A 19,253-nucleotide genomic window follows, 5' to 3' on the forward strand; every position below is an offset into this window, starting at 1 on the left:
ACGACCACCACTACTGCTATCACAAACGCTACTAATCCTACCACAACCACGGGAGCACCTACTTCTACCACAGACCCTGATATTCCTACCAACACCCTGAGCGCTCCTACTTCTACCACAGAAACTACTACTACTACCACCAACACGAGCACTCCTATTTCTACCACGGAAACTACTAATTCTCCCTCCACCACGAGCACAGCTTCTACTACCACAGAGAACACTACTCTTACCACCACCACCAGTGCTCCTACTTCTACCACAGACACTACTACTCCAAGCACCTCCACGAGCACTCCTACATCTACCACAGACACTACTACTCCTACCAACAAAATGAGCACTCCTACTTCTACCAAAGAAACTACTATCCTACCAGCACCATGAGCACTCCTACTTCTACCACAGAACATGCAACTCCAAGCACCACCACAGGCGATACTACTTCTAGCACAAAACCTGCTACTCCTACCACCACCACGAGTGCAACTACTTGTACCACAAAATATGCTACTCCTTCCAACACGATGAGAGCACCTAATTCTACCACAGGCCCTGCTACTCCTACCTCCATCACGAGCGATCATACTTCTACCCCAGAATCTACTGCTCCTACCACCAAGAGTGCTCCTACTTCTACCAAAGAAACTACTAGTTCTCCCACCCCCACGAGCACAACTACTTCTACCAGAGCACTACTACTCCTACCACCAGAACGAGAGCCACTACTTCTACCCTAGAAACTACTACTACCACAAACACCACGAGTGCTTCTTCTTCTACCACAAAACCTGTTATGCCTACCACCACCACGAGCGATCCTACTTCTACCACAGACACTACTACACCTACCACCACCACGAGCAATCCTACTTCTACCACAGAATCAACTACTCCTAACACCACCACGAGCGCTCCTGCTTCTACCACAGAAAGTACTACTCCTACCACCAGCACGAGCGCAACAACTTCTACTACAGACACTAATACACCTACAACCAAGATGAGTGCTCCTACTTCTACCACAGTCACCACTACTCCCACCAACACCACGAGCGCTCCTACTTCTACCACAGACAGTCCTACTCCTACCACCACCACGAGCGCTCCTACCTCTAAGGAAGTATCTAGTACTCTGAACACCACCACGAGCTCTCCTACTTCTACTAGAGAAACTACTACTACCAAGACCACGAACGCTCCTACTTCTTCAACAGACTGTGCAACTCCTACCACCACCAAGTGTGCTCCTACTTCTAACACAGAACATGCTGCTCCTACCACCACCACGAGCAAAACTACTTCTAACAGGGACCCTGCTACTCGTACCACCACGAGAGCACCTACTTCTACCACAGGCACGGCAACTCCTACCACCACAATGAGCGCTCCTAATTCAACCACAGAAACTAAAACACCCACCAGCACCACGAGCGCCCCTACTTCTAGTACAGACTCTAGTACTCCTACCACCAACAGGAACGCTCCTACTTCTACCACAGAAACTACTACTAATACCACGGGAACGAGCACAACATCTTCTACCACAGACAGAACTATTCCTACCACCACCACGAGTTCCCGTACTTCTACCACAGACAATACTACTACCTCCACCAGGAGCACAAGTACTTCTAGCACACAAACTACTACTCCTACCACCACCACGAGTGCAACTACTACTACCACTGACACAACTACTCCTACCACCACCACGAGTTCGCATATTTCTACGAAAGACTTTGCTACTCCTACCTGCCTCACGATCACCAGTCCTTCAACCACAGAAATTACTACACCTACCACCAACAGAAGAACACCTCCTTGTACCACAGACCCTGTTACTCCTACCACCACCAAGAGCACTCCTACTTCTACCACAGAAACTACTACTCCAACCACCACAACGAACACTCCTACTTCTACTGCAGAAAATACTGCTCCTATCACCACCACGAGCGAACTACATCTACCACAGACACTACTACTCCTTACACCATCACGAGCTCTCCTACTTCTACTAGAGGAACTACTACTACCAAGACCACGAGCGCTCCTATTTCTTCCACAGACTGTGCAACTCCTACCACCACCAAGTGCGCTCCTACTTCTCACACAGAACATGCTGCTCCTACCACCACCATGAGCAAAACTACTTCTAATAGAGACCCTGCTACTCGTAACACCACCCTGAGAGCACCTACTTCTACCACAGGCACTGCAACTCCTACCACCACAATGAGTGCTCCTAATTCAATCACAGAAACAAAAACTCCCACCAGCACCACGAGTGCCCCTACTTCTACTACAGACACTAGTACTCCTACCACAACCAGGAACGCTCCTACTTCTACCACAGGAAGTACTACTACTACCACGGGAACGAGCACAACAACTTCTACCACAGACAGTGCTATTCCTACCACCACCACGAGCTCTCCTACTTCTACCACAGACACTACTACTCCTACCACCACCACGAGTGCAACTACTACTACCACTGAAACTACTATTCCTACCACCACCATGAGTGCACATATGTCTACGAAAGTCATTACTACTACCAACCACACGATCACCAGTCCTTCTACCACAGAAACTACTACTCCTACCTCCACCACAAGAGCACCTACTTGTTCCACAGACCCTGTGACTCCTACCACCACCAAGAGCACTCCTACTTCTACCACAGAAACCACTACTCCAACAACCACAATGAACACTGCTACTTCTACTGCAGAAACTACTGCTCCTACCACCACCACGAGCGAACTACATCTACCACCAACACTACTATGCCTAACACCATCACGAGCGCTCCTACTTCTACCACAGACACTATTACTCCAAGAAACACCATGAGCTCTCCTCCCTCTACCATAGACACTACTCCTCCTACCAACACAACGAGCGCTCCTACTTCTATCAAAGAAACTACTACCCTACCACCACCATGAACGCTCCTACTTCTACCACAGAACATGCAACGCATACCACCACCACAAGTGTTACTACTTCTACCACAATACCTGCTTCTCCCACCACCACCGCGAGTGGATCTTCTTGTACCCCAAAACCTTCTACTCCTACCAACACAACGAGAGCACCTACTTCTACCACCGGCCCTGCTACCTCTACCTCCATCACGAGCGATTCTATTTCTACAACAGAAACTACTACTCCTACCAACAGGAAGAGAGCTCCTACTTCTTCTACAGAAACTACTATTCCTACTACCACCACGAGCGCAACTACTTCTACCACAGACCGTACTACTCCTACCACCACCCCGAGTGTAAGTACTTCTACCACAGACACTACTGCTCTTACCACCACCACGAGTGCAAATACTTCTACCACAGACACTAGTGTTCCTACCACCAACACTGGTGCCAGTACTTCTACCACAGAAACTACTACTCCTACACCCACCACGAGCGCAACTACTTCTACCACAGACATTTCTACTGCTATCACAACCATGAGCCTCCTACTTCTATCAGAGACCGTGCAATTACTACCAGGAGGACTAGCGCTCTTCCTTCTAACACAGACACTACTACGCCTACCTCCATCACTAGCCCTTCTACTTCTACCACCATACCTGCTACTTCTACCACCACCATGAGCACAACTACTTCTACCACAGACACTACGACTCCTGTCACCACCACAAATGCTCATACAAATACGAAAGAGAATACTACTCCTACCACCCCCACGAGAACCACTGCTTCTAACACAGACACTACTACTCTTACCACTATCACGAGAGAACCTATTTGTACCACAGACCCTGCTATTCCTATCACCACCACGAGCACTGCGACTTCTACCACAGAAACTACTACTCGTAACACCACCATGGGCGCTCATACTTCTACCAAAGACACTACTACACCTTCAACCACCACGAGCGCTCATACTTCTACCAAAGACATTATTACTCCTAGAACCACTACGATCACCACTACTGCTATCTCAAACGCTACTAATCCTATCACAACCACGGGAGCACCTACTTCTACCACAGACCCTGATATTCCTACCAACACCCTGAGCTCTCCTACTTCTACCACAGAAACTACTACTACTACCACCAACACGAGCACTCCTACTTCTACCACGGAAACTACTAATTCTCCCTCCACCACGAGCACAGCTTCTACTACCACAGACAATACTACTCTTACAACCACCACCAGTGCTCCTACTTCTACCACAGAAACTACTACTACTACCACCAACACGAGCACTCCTACTTCTACCACGGAAACTACTAATTCTCCCTCCACCACGAGCACAGCTTCTACTACCACAGACAATACTACTCTTACAACCACCACCAGTGCTCCTACTTCTACCACAGACACTACTACTCCAAGCACCTCCACGAGCACTCCTACATCTACCACAGACACTACTACTCCTACCAACAAAATGAGAACTCCTTCTTCTACCAAAGAAACTACTACCCTACCACCACCATGAGCACTCCTACTTCTACCACAGAACATCCAACTCCAAGCACCACCACAGGCGATACTACTTCTAGCACAAAACCTGCTATTCCTACCACCACCACGAGCACTCCTACTTCTACCACAGAACATCCAACTCCAAGCACCACCACAGGCGATACTACTTCTAGCACAAAACCTGCTACTCCTACCACCACCACGAGTGCAACTACTTGTACCACAAAATATGCTACTCCTTCCAACACGACGAGAGCACCTACTTCTACCACAGGCCCTGCTACTCCTACCTCCATCACGAGCGATCATACTTCTACCCCAGAATCTACTGCTCCTACCACCAAGAGTGCTCCTACTTCCACCACAGAAACTGCTAGTTCTCCCACCCCCACGAGCACAACTACTTCTATCAGAGCACTACTACTCCTACCACCAGAACGAGAGCCACTACTTCTACCCTAGAAACTACTACTACCACAAACACCACGAGTGCTTCTTCTTCTACCACAAAACCTGTTATGCCTACCACCACCACGAGCGATCCTACTTCTACCACAGACACTACTACACCTACCACCACCACGAGCAATCCTACTTCTACCACAGAATCAACTACTCCTAACACCACCACAAGCGCTCCTGCTTCTACCACAGAAAGTACTACTCCTACCACCAGCACGAGCGCAACAACTTCTACTACAGACACTAATACACCTACAACCAAGATGAGTGCTCCTACTTCTACCACAGTCACCACTACTCCCACCAACACCACGAGCGCTCCTACTTCTACCACAGACAGTCCTACTCCTACCACCACCACGAGCGCTCCAACCTCTAAGGAAGTATCTAGTACTCTGAACACCACCACGAGCTCTCCTACTTCTACTAGAGAAACTACTACTACCAAGACCACGAACGCTCCTACTTCTTCCACAGACTGTGCAACTCCTACCACCACCAAGTGCGCTCCTACTTCTAACACAGAACATGCTGCTCCTACCACCACCACGAGCAAAACTACTTCTAACAGAGACCCTGCTACTCGTAACACCACCCTGAGAGCACCTACTTCTACCACAGGCACTGCAACTCCTACCACCACAATGAGCGCTCCTAATTCAACCACAGAAACTAAAACTCCCACCAGCACCACGAGTGCCCCTACTTCTACTACAGACACTAGTACTCCTACCACCAACAGGAACGCTCCTACTTCTACCACAGAAACTAATACCAATACCACAGGAAGGAGCACAACAACTTCTACCACAGACAGAACTATTCCTACCACCACCACGAGTTCCCGTACTTCTACCACAGACAATACTACTACCTCCACCACGAGCACAAGTACTTCTAGCACATATACTACTACTCCTACCACCACCACGAGTGCAACTACTACTACCACTGACACTACTACTCCTACCACCACCACGAGTGCGCATATTTCTACGAAAGACTTTACTACTCCTACCTGCCCCACGATCACCAGTCCTTCAACCACAGAAACTACTACACCTACCACCAACAGAAGAACACCTCCTTGTACCACACACCCTGTTACTCCTACCACCACCAAGAGCACTCCTACTTCTACCACAGAAACTACTACTCCAACCACCACAACGAACACTCCTACTTCTACTGCAGAAAATACTGCTCCTATCACCACCACGAGCGAACTACATCTACCACAGACACTACTACTCCTAACACCATCACGAGCGCTCCTACTTCTACCACAGACACTATTACTCCAAGAAGCACCATGAGTGATCTCCTCCCTCTACCACAGACACTACTCCTCCTAACAACACAACAAGCGCTCCTACTTCTATCAAAGAAACTATTACCCTACCACCACCACGAGCGCTCGTACCTCTAACAAAGTATCTAGTACTCTGAACACCACCACGAGCTCTCCTACTTCTACTAGAGGAACTACTACTACCAAGACCACGAGCGCTCCTATTTCTTCCACAGACTGTGCAACTCCTACCACCACCAAGTGCGCTCCTACTTCTCACACAGAACATGCTGCTCCTACCACCACCACGAGCAAAACTACTTCTAACAGAGACCTGCTACTCGTAACACCACCCTGAGAGCACCTACTTCTACCACAGGCACGGCAACTCCTACCACCACAATGAGCGCTCCTAATTCAACCACAGAAACAAAAACTCCCACCACCACCACGAGCGCCCCTACTTCTACTACAGACACTAGTACTCCTAACACAACCAGGAACGCTCCTACTTCTACCACAGGAACTACTACTAATACCACGGGAACGAGTACAACAACTTCTACCACAGACAGTACTATTGCTACCACCACCACGAGCTCTCCTACTTCTGCCACAGACACTACTACTCCTACCACCACCACGAGTGCAACTACTACTACCACTGAAACTACTATTCCTACCACCACCATGACTGCACATATGTCTACGAAAGTCATTACTACTCCTACCAACCACACGATCACCAGTCCTTCTACCACAGAAACTACTACTCCTACCTCCACCACAAGAGCACCTACTAGTTCCACAGACCCTGTGACTCCTACCACCACCAAGAGCACTCCTACTTCTACCACAGAAACCACTACTCCAACCACCACAACGAACACTGCTACTTCTACTGCAGAAACTACTGCTCCTACCACCACCACGAACGAACTACATCTACCACCGACACTACTATGCCTAACACCATCACGAGCGCTCCTACTTCTACCACAGACACTATTACTCCAAGAAACACCATGAGCTCTCCTCCCTCTACCATAGACACTACTCCTCCTACCAACACAACGAGCGCTCCTACTTCTATCAAAGAAACTACTACCCTACCACCAACATGAACGCTCCTACTTCTACCACAGAACATGCAACTCAGACCACCACCACAAGTGTTACTACTTCTACCACAATACCTGCTTCTCCTACCACCACCGCGAGTGGATCTTCTTGTACCCCAAAACCTTCTACTCCTACCAACACAACGAGAGCACCTACTTCTACCACAGGCCCTGCTACCTCTACCTCCATCACGAGAGATCCTATTTCTACAACAGAAACTACTACTCCTACCAACAGGAAGAGAGCTCCTACTTCTTCTACAGAAACTATTATTTCTACTACCACCACGAGCGCAACTACTTCTACCACAGACCGTACTACTCCTACCACCACCCCGAGTGTAAGTACTTCTACCACAAACACTACTGCTCTTACCACCACCACGAGTGCAAATACTTCTACCACAGACACTAGTGTTCCTACCACCAACACTGGTGCCAGTACTTCTACCACAGAAACTACTACTCCTACACCCACCACGAGCGCAACTACTTCTACCACAGACATTTCTACTGCTATCACAACCATGAGCCTCCTACTTCTATCAGAGACCGTGCAATTACTACCAGGAGGACTAGCGCTCTTCCTTCTAACACAGACACTACTACGCCTACCTCCATCACTAGCCCTCCTACTTCTACCACCATACCTGCTACTTCTACCACCACCATGAGCACAACTACTTCTACCACAGACACTACGACTCCTGTCACCACCACGAATGCTCATACAAATACGAAACAGAATACTACTCCTACCACCCCCACGAGAACCACTGCTTCTAACACAGACACTACTACTCTTACCACTATCACGAGAGAACCTATGTGTACCACAGACCCTGCTATTCCTATCACCACCACGAGCACTGCGACTTCTACCACAGAAACTACTACTCGTAACACCACCATGGGCGCTCATACTTCTACCAAAGACACTACTACACCTTCAACCACCACGAGCGCTCATACTTCTACCAAAGACATTATTACTCCTAGAACCACTACGACCACCACTACTGCTATCACAAACGCTACTAATCCTACCACAACCACGGGAGCACCTACTTCTACCACAGACCCTGATATTCCTACCAACACCCTGAGCGCTCCTACTTCTACCACAGAAACTACTACTACTACCACCAACACGAGCACTCCTATTTCTACCACGGAAACTACTAATTCTCCCTCCACCACGAGCACAGCTTCTACTACCACAGAGAACACTACTCTTACCACCACCACCAGTGCTCCTACTTCTACCACAGACACTACTACTCCAAGCACCTCCACGAGCACTCCTACATCTACCACAGACAGTACTACTCCTACCAACAAAATGAGCACTCCTACTTCTACCAAAGAAACTACTATCCTACCAGCACCATGAGCACTCCTACTTCTACCACAGAACATGCAACTCCAAGCACCACCACAGGCGATACTACTTCTAGCACAAAACCTGCTACTCCTACCACCACCACGAGTGCAACTACTTGTACCACAAAATATGCTACTCCTTCCAACACGATGAGAGCACCTAATTCTACCACAGGCCCTGCTACTCCTACCTCCATCACGAGCGATCATACTTCTACCCCAGAATCTACTGCTCCTACCACCAAGAGTGCTCCTACTTCTACCAAAGAAACTACTAGTTCTCCCACCCCCACGAGCACAACTACTTCTACCAGAGCACTACTACTCCTACCACCAGAACGAGAGCCACTACTTCTACCCTAGAAACTACTACTACCACAAACACCACGAGTGCTTCTTCTTCTACCACAAAACCTGTTATGCCTACCACCACCACGAGCGATCCTACTTCTACCACAGACACTACTACACCTACCACCACCACGAGCAATCCTACTTCTACCACAGAATCAACTACTCCTAACACCACCACGAGCGCTCCTGCTTCTACCACAGAAAGTACTACTCCTACCACCAGCACGAGCGCAACAACTTCTACTACAGACACTAATACACCTACAACCAAGATGAGTGCTCCTACTTCTACCACAGTCACCACTACTCCCACCAACACCACGAGCGCTCCTACTTCTACCACAGACAGTCCTACTCCTACCACCACCACGAGCGCTCCTACCTCTAAGGAAGTATCTAGTACTCTGAACACCACCACGAGCTCTCCTACTTCTACTAGAGAAACTACTACTACCAAGACCACGAACGCTCCTACTTCTTCCACAGACTGTGCAACTCCTACCACCACCAAGTGTGCTCCTACTTCTAACACAGAACATGCTGCTCCTACCACCACCACGAGCAAAACTACTTCTAACAGAGACCCTGCTACTCGTACCACCACGAGAGCACCTACTTCTACCACAGGCACGGCAACTCCTACCACCACAATGAGCGCTCCTAATTCAACCACAGAAACTAAAACACCCACCAGCACCACGAGCGCCCCTACTTCTAGTACAGACTCTAGTACTCCTACCACCAACAGGAACGCTCCTACTTCTACCACAGAAACTACTACTAATACCACGGGAACGAGCACAACATCTTCTACCACAGACAGAACTATTCCTACCACCACCACGAGTTCCCGTACTTCTACCACAGACAATACTACTACCTCCACCAGGAGCACAAGTACTTCTAGCACACAAACTACTACTCCTACCACCACCACGAGTGCAACTACTACTACCACTGACACAACTACTCCTACCACCACCACGAGTTCGCATATTTCTACGAAAGACTTTGCTACTCCTACCTGCCTCACGATCACCAGTCCTTCAACCACAGAAATTACTACACCTACCACCAACAGAAGAACACCTCCTTGTACCACAGACCCTTTTACTCCTACCACCACCAAGAGCACTCCTACTTCTACCACAGAAACTACTACTCCAACCACCACAACGAACACTCCTACTTCTACTGCAGAAAATACTGCTCCTATCACCACCACGAGCGAACTACATCTACCACAGACACTACTACTCCTTACACCATCACGAGCTCTCCTACTTCTACTAGAGGAACTACTACTACCAAGACCACGAGCGCTCCTATTTCTTCCACAGACTGTGCAACTCCTACCACCACCAAGTGCGCTCCTACTTCTCACACAGAACATGCTGCTCCTACCACCACCATGAGCAAAACTACTTCTAATAGAGACCCTGCTACTCGTAACACCACCCTGAGAGCACCTACTTCTACCACAGGCACTGCAACTCCTACCACCACAATGAGTGCTCCTAATTCAATCACAGAAACAAAAACTCCCACCAGCACCACGAGTGCCCCTACTTCTACTACAGACACTAGTACTCCTACCACAACCAGGAACGCTCCTACTTCTACCACAGGAAGTACTACTAATACCACGGGAACGAGCACAACAACTTCTACCACAGACAGTGCTATTCCTACCACCACCACGAGCTCTCCTACTTCTACCACAGACACTACTACTCCTACCACCACCACGAGTGCAACTACTACTACCACTGAAACTACTATTCCTACCACCACCATGAGTGCACATATGTCTACGAAAGTCATTACTACTACCAACCACACGATCACCAGTCCTTCTACCACAGAAACTACTACTCCTACCTCCACCACAAGAGCACCTACTTGTTCCACAGACCCTGTGACTCCTACCACCACCAAGAGCACTCCTACTTCTACCACAGAAACCACTACTCCAACAACCACAATGAACACTGCTACGTCTACTGCAGAAACTACTGCTCCTACCACCACCACGAGCGAACTACATCTACCACCAACACTACTATGCCTAACACCATCACGAGCGCTCCTACTTCTACCACAGACACTATTACTCCAAGAAACACCATGAGCTCTCCTCCCTCTACCATAGACACTACTCCTCCTACCAACACAACGAGCGCTCCTACTTCTATCAAAGAAACTACTACCCTACCACCACCATGAACGCTCCTACTTCTACCACAGAACATGCAACGCATACCACCACCACAAGTGTTACTACTTCTACCACAATACCTGCTTCTCCCACCACCACCGCGAGTGGATCTTCTTGTACCCCAAAACCTTCTACTCCTACCAACACAACGAGAGCACCTACTTCTACCACCGGCCCTGCTACCTCTACCTCCATCACGAGCGATTCTATTTCTACAACAGAAACTACTACTCCTACCAACAGGAAGAGAGCTCCTACTTCTTCTACAGAAACTACTATTCCTACTACCACCACGAGCGCAACTACTTCTACCACAGACCGTACTACTCCTACCACCACCCCGAGTGTAAGTACTTCTACCACAGACACTACTGCTCTTACCACCACCACGAGTGCAAATACTTCTACCACAGACACTAGTGTTCCTACCACCAACACTGGTGCCAGTACTTCTACCACAGAAACTACTACTCCTACACCCACCACGAGCGCAACTACTTCTACCACAGACATTTCTACTGCTATCACAACCATGAGCCTCCTACTTCTATCAGAGACCGTGCAATTACTACCAGGAGGACTAGCGCTCTTCCTTCTAACACAGACACTACTACGCCTACCTCCATCACTAGCCCTTCTACTTCTACCACCATACCTGCTACTTCTACCACCACCATGAGCACAACTACTTCTACCACAGACACTACGACTCCTGTCACCACCACAAATGCTCATACAAATACGAAAGAGAATACTACTCCTACCACCCCCACGAGAACCACTGCTTCTAACACAGACACTACTACTCTTACCACTATCACGAGAGAACCTATTTGTACCACAGACCCTGCTATTCCTATCACCACCACGAGCACTGCGACTTCTACCACAGAAACTACTACTCGTAACACCACCATGGGCGCTCATACTTCTACCAAAGACACTACTACACCTTCAACCACCACGAGCGCTCATACTTCTACCAAAGACATTATTACTCCTAGAACCACTACGATCACCACTACTGCTATCTCAAACGCTACTAATCCTATCACAACCACGGGAGCACCTACTTCTACCACAGACCCTGATATTCCTACCAACACCCTGAGCTCTCCTACTTCTACCACAGAAACTACTACTACTACCACCAACACGAGCACTCCTACTTCTACCACGGAAACTACTAATTCTCCCTCCACCACGAGCACAGCTTCTACTACCACAGACAATACTACTCTTACAACCACCACCAGTGCTCCTACTTCTACCACAGAAACTACTACTACTACCACCAACACGAGCACTCCTACTTCTACCACGGAAACTACTAATTCTCCCTCCACCACGAGCACAGCTTCTACTACCACAGACAATACTACTCTTACAACCACCACCAGTGCTCCTACTTCTACCACAGACACTACTACTCCAAGCACCTCCACGAGCACTCCTACATCTACCACAGACACTACTACTCCTACCAACAAAATGAGAACTCCTTCTTCTACCAAAGAAACTACTACCCTACCACCACCATGAGCACTCCTACTTCTACCACAGAACATCCAACTCCAAGCACCACCACAGGCGATACTACTTCTAGCACAAAACCTGCTACTCCTACCACCACCACGAGTGCAACTACTTGTACCACAAAATATGCTACTCCTTCCAACACGACGAGAGCACCTACTTCTACCACAGGCCCTGCTACTCCTACCTCCATCACGAGCGATCATACTTCTACCCCAGAATCTACTGCTCCTACCACCAAGAGTGCTCCTACTTCCACCACAGAAACTGCTAGTTCTCCCACCCCCACGAGCACAACTACTTCTATCAGAGCACTACTACTCCTACCACCAGAACGAGAGCCACTACTTCTACCCTAGAAACTACTACTACCACAAACACCACGAGTGCTTCTTCTTCTACCACAAAACCTGTTATGCCTACCACCACCACGAGCGATCCTACTTCTACCACAGACACTACTACACCTACCACCACCACGAGCAATCCTACTTCTACCACAGAATCAACTACTCCTAACACCACCACAAGCGCTCCTGCTTCTACCACAGAAAGTACTACTCCTACCACCAGCACGAGCGCAACAACTTCTACTACAGACACTAATACACCTACAACCAAGATGAGTGCTCCTACTTCTACCACAGTCACCACTACTCCCACCAACACCACGAGCGCTCCTACTTCTACCACAGACAGTCCTACTCCTACCACCACCACGAGCGCTCCAACCTCTAAGGAAGTATCTAGTACTCTGAACACCACCACGAGCTCTCCTACTTCTACTAGAGAAACTACTACTACCAAGACCACGAACGCTCCTACTTCTTCCACAGACTGTGCAACTCCTACCACCACCAAGTGCGCTCCTACTTCTAACACAGAACATGCTGCTCCTACCACCACCACGAGCAAAACTACTTCTAACAGAGACCCTGCTACTCGTAACACCACCCTGAGAGCACCTACTTCTACCACAGGCACTGCAACTCCTACCACCACAATGAGCGCTCCTAATTCAACCACAGAAACTAAAACTCCCACCAGCACCACGAGTGCCCCTACTTCTACTACAGACACTAGTACTCCTACCACCAACAGGAACGCTCCTACTTCTACCACAGAAACTAATACCAATACCACAGGAAGGAGCACAACAACTTCTACCACAGACAGAACTATTCCTACCACCACCACGAGTTCCCGTACTTCTACCACAGACAATACTACTACCTCCACCACGAGCACAAGTACTTCTAGCACATAAACTACTACTCCTACCACCACCACGAGTGCAACTACTACTACCACTGACACTACTACTCCTACCACCACCACGAGTGCGCATATTTCTACGAAAGACTTTACTACTCCTACCTGCCCCACGATCACCAGTCCTTCAACCACCGAAACTACTACACCTACCACCAACAGAAGAACACCTCCTTGTACCACACACCCTGTTACTCCTACCACCACCAAGAGCACTCCTACTTCTACCACAGAAACTACTACTCCAACCACCACAACGAACACTCCTACTTCTACTGCAGAAAATACTGCTCCTATCACCACCACGAGCGAACTACATCTACCACAGACACTACTACTCCTAACACCATCACGAGCGCTCCTACTTCTACCACAGACACTATTACTCCAAGAAGCACCATGAGTGATCTCCTCCCTCTACCACAGACACTACTCCTCCTAACAACACAACAAGCGCTCCTACTTCTATCAAAGAAACTATTACCCTACCACCACCACGAGCGCTCGTACCTCTAACAAAGTATCTAGTACTCTGAACACCACCACGAGCTCTCCTACTTCTACTAGAGGAACTACTACTACCAAGACCACGAGCGCTCCTATTTCTTCCACAGACTGTGCAACTCCTACCACCACCAAGTGCGCTCCTACTTCTCACACAGAACATGCTGCTCCTACCACCACCACGAGCAAAACTACTTCTAACAGAGACCTGCTACTCGTAACACCACCCTGAGAGCACCTACCTCTACCACAGGCATGGCAACTCCTACCACCACAATGAGCGCTCCTAATTCAACCACAGAAACAAAAACTCCCACCACCACCACGAGCGCCCCTACTTCTACTACAGACACTAGTACTCCTACCACCAACAGGAACGCTCCTACTTCTACCACAGGAACTACTACTAATACCACGGGAACGAGTACAACAACTTCTACCACAGACAGTACTATTGCTACCACCACCACGAGCTCTCCTACTTCTGCCACAGACACTACTACTCCTACCACCACCACGAGTGCAACTACTACTACCACTGAAACTACTATTCCTACCACCACCATGACTGCACATATGTCTACGAAAGTCATTACTACTCCTACCAACCACACGATCACCAGTCCTTCTACCACAGAAACTACTACTCCTACCTCCACCACAAGAGCACCTACTAGTTCCACAGACCCTGTGACTCCTACCACCACCAAGAGCACTCCTACTTCTACCACAGAAACCACTACTCCAACCACCACAACGAACACTGCTACTTCTACTGCAGAAACTACTGCTCCTACCACCACCACGAACGAACTACATCTACCACCGACACTACTATGCCTAACACCATCACGAGCGCTCCTACTTCTACCACAGACACTATTACTCCAAGAAACACCATGAGCTCTCCTCCCTCTACCATAGACACTACTCCTCCTACCAACACAACGAGCGCTCCTACTTCTATCAAAGAAACTACTACCCTACCACCAACATGAACGCTCCTACTTCTACCACAGAACATGCAACTCAGACCACCACCACAAGTGTTACTACTTCTACCACAATACCTGCTTCTCCTACCACCACCGCGAGTGGATCTTCTTGTACCCCAAAACCTTCTACTCCTACCAACACAACGAGAGCACCTACTTCTACCACAGGCCCTGCTACCTCTACCTCCATCACGAGAGATCCTATTTCTACAACAGAAACTACTACTCCTACCAACAGGAAGAGAGCTCCTACTTCTTCTACAGAAACTATTATTTCTACTACCACCACGAGCGCAACTACTTCTACCACAGACCGTACTACTCCTACCACCACCCCGAGTGTAAGTACTTCTACCACAAACACTACTGCTCTTACCACCACCACGAGTGCAAATACTTCTACCACAGACACTAGTGTTCCTACCACCAACACTGGTGCCAGTACTTCTACCACAGAAACTACTACTCCTACACCCACCACGAGCGCAACTACTTCTACCACAGACATTTCTACTGCTATCACAACCATGAGCCTCCTACTTCTATCAGAGACCGTGCAATTACTACCAGGAGGACTAGCGCTCTTCCTTCTAACACAGACACTACTACGCCTACCTCCATCACTAGCCCTCCTACTTCTACCACCATACCTGCTACTTCTACCACCACCATGAGCACAACTACTTCTACCACAGACACTACGACTCCTGTCACCACCACGAATGCTCATACAAATACGAAACAGAATACTACTCCTACCACCCCCACGAGAACCACTGCTTCTAACACAGACACTACTACTCTTACCACTATCACGAGAGAACCTATGTGTACCACAGACCCTGCTATTCCTATCACCACCACGAGCACTGCGACTTCTACCACAGAAACTACTACTCGTAACACCACCATGGGCGCTCATACTTCTACCAAAGACACTACTACACCTTCAACCACCACGAGCGCTCATACTTCTACCAAAGACATTATTACTCCTAGAACCACTACGACCACCACTACTGCTATCACAAACGCTACTAATCCTACCACAACCACGGGAGCACCTACTTCTACCACAGACCCTGATATTCCTACCAACACCCTGAGCGCTCCTACTTCTACCACAGAAACTACTACTACTACCACCAACACGAGCACTCCTATTTCTACCACGGAAACTACTAATTCTCCCTCCACCACGAGCACAGCTTCTACTACCACAGAGAACACTACTCTTACCACCACCACCAGTGCTCCTACTTCTACCACAGACACTACTACTCCAAGCACCTCCACGAGCACTCCTACATCTACCACAGACACTACTACTCCTACCAACAAAATGAGCACTCCTACTTCTACCAAAGAAACTACTATCCTACCAGCACCATGAGCACTCCTACTTCTACCACAGAACATGCAACTCCAAGCACCACCACAGGCGATACTACTTCTAGCACAAAACCTGCTACTCCTACCACCACCACGAGTGCAACTACTTGTACCACAAAATATGCTACTCCTTCCAACACGATGAGAGCACCTAATTCTACCACAGGCCCTGCTACTCCTACCTCCATCACGAGCGATCATACTTCTACCCCAGAATCTACTGCTCCTACCACCAAGAGTGCTCCTACTTCTACCAAAGAAACTACTAGTTCTCCCACCCCCACGAGCACAACTACTTCTACCAGAGCACTACTACTCCTACCACCAGAACGAGAGCCACTACTTCTACCCTAGAAACTACTACTACCACAAACACCACGAGTGCTTCTTCTTCTACCACAAAACCTGTTATGCCTACCACCACCACGAGCGATCCTACTTCTACCACAGACACTACTACACCTACCACCACCACGAGCAATCCTACTTCTACCACAGAATCAACTACTCCTAACACCACCACGAGCGCTCCTGCTTCTACCACAGAAAGTACTACTCCTACCACCAGCACGAGCGCAACAACTTCTACTACAGACACTAATACACCTACAACCAAGATGAGTGCTCCTACTTCTACCACAGTCACCACTACTCCCACCAACACCACGAGCGCTCCTACTTCTACCACAGACAGTCCTACTCCTACCACCACCACGAGCGCTCCTACCTCTAAGGAAGTATCTAGTACTCTGAACACCACCACGAGCTCTCCTACTTCTACTAGAGAAACTACTACTACCAAGACCACGAACGCTCCTACTTCTTCCACAGACTGTGCAACTCCTACCACCACCAAGTGTGCTCCTACTTCTAACACAGAACATGCTGCTCCTACCACCACCACGAGCAAAACTACTTCTAACAGAGACCCTGCTACTCGTACCACCACGAGAGCACCTACTTCTACCACAGGCACGGCAACTCCTACCACCACAATGAGCGCTCCTAATTCAACCACAGAAACTAAAACACCCACCAGCACCACGAGCGCCCCTACTTCTAGTACAGACTCTAGTACTCCTACCACCAACAGGAACGCTCCTACTTCTACCACAGAAACTACTACTAATACCACGGGAACGAGCACAACATCTTCTACCACAGACAGAACTATTCCTACCACCACCACGAGTTCCCGTACTTCTACCACAGACAATACTACTACCTCCACCAGGAGCACAAGTACTTCTAGCACACAAACTACTACTCCTACCACCACCACGAGTGCAACTACTACTACCACTGACACAACTACTCCTACCACCACCACGAGTTCGCATATTTCTACGAAAGACTTTGCTACTCCTACCTGCCTCACGATCACCAGTCCTTCAACCACAGAAATTACTACACCTACCACCAACAGAAGAACACCTCCTTGTACCACAGACCCTGTTACTCCTACCACCACCAAGAGCACTCCTACTTCTACCACAGAAACTACTACTCCAACCACCACAACGAACACTCCTACTTCTACTGCAGAAAATACTGCTCCTATCACCACCACGAGCGAACTACATCTACCACAGACACTACTACTCCTTACACCATCACGAGCTCTCCTACTTCTACTAGAGGAACTACTACTACCAAGACCACGAGCGCTCCTATTTCTTCCACAGACTGTGCAACTCCTACCACCACCAAGTGCGCTCCTACTTCTCACACAGAACATGCTGCTCCTACCACCACCATGAGCAAAACTACTTCTAATAGAGACCCTGCTACTCGTAACACCACCCTGAGAGCACCTACTTCTACCACAGGCACTGCAACTCCTACCACCACAATGAGTGCTCCTAATTCAATCACAGAAACAAAAACTCCCACCAGCACCACGAGTGCCCCTACTTCTACTACAGACACTAGTACTCCTACCACAACCAGGAACGCTCCTACTTCTACCACAGGAAGTACTACTACTACCACGGGAACGAGCACAACAACTTCTACCACAGACAGTGCTATTCCTACCACCACCACGAGCTCTCCTACTTCTACCACAGACACTACTACTCCTACCACCACCACGAGTGCAACTACTACTACCACTGAAACTACTATTCCTACCACCACCATGAGTGCACATATGTCTACGAAAGTCATTACTACTACCAACCACACGATCACCAGTCCTTCTACCACAGAAACTACTACTCCTACCTCCACCACAAGAGCACCTAC

The sequence above is a fragment of the Balaenoptera ricei genome, chromosome 16 (assembly GCF_028023285.1).
Source record: "Balaenoptera ricei isolate mBalRic1 chromosome 16, mBalRic1.hap2, whole genome shotgun sequence".
NCBI lineage: Eukaryota > Metazoa > Chordata > Mammalia > Artiodactyla > Balaenopteridae > Balaenoptera > Balaenoptera ricei.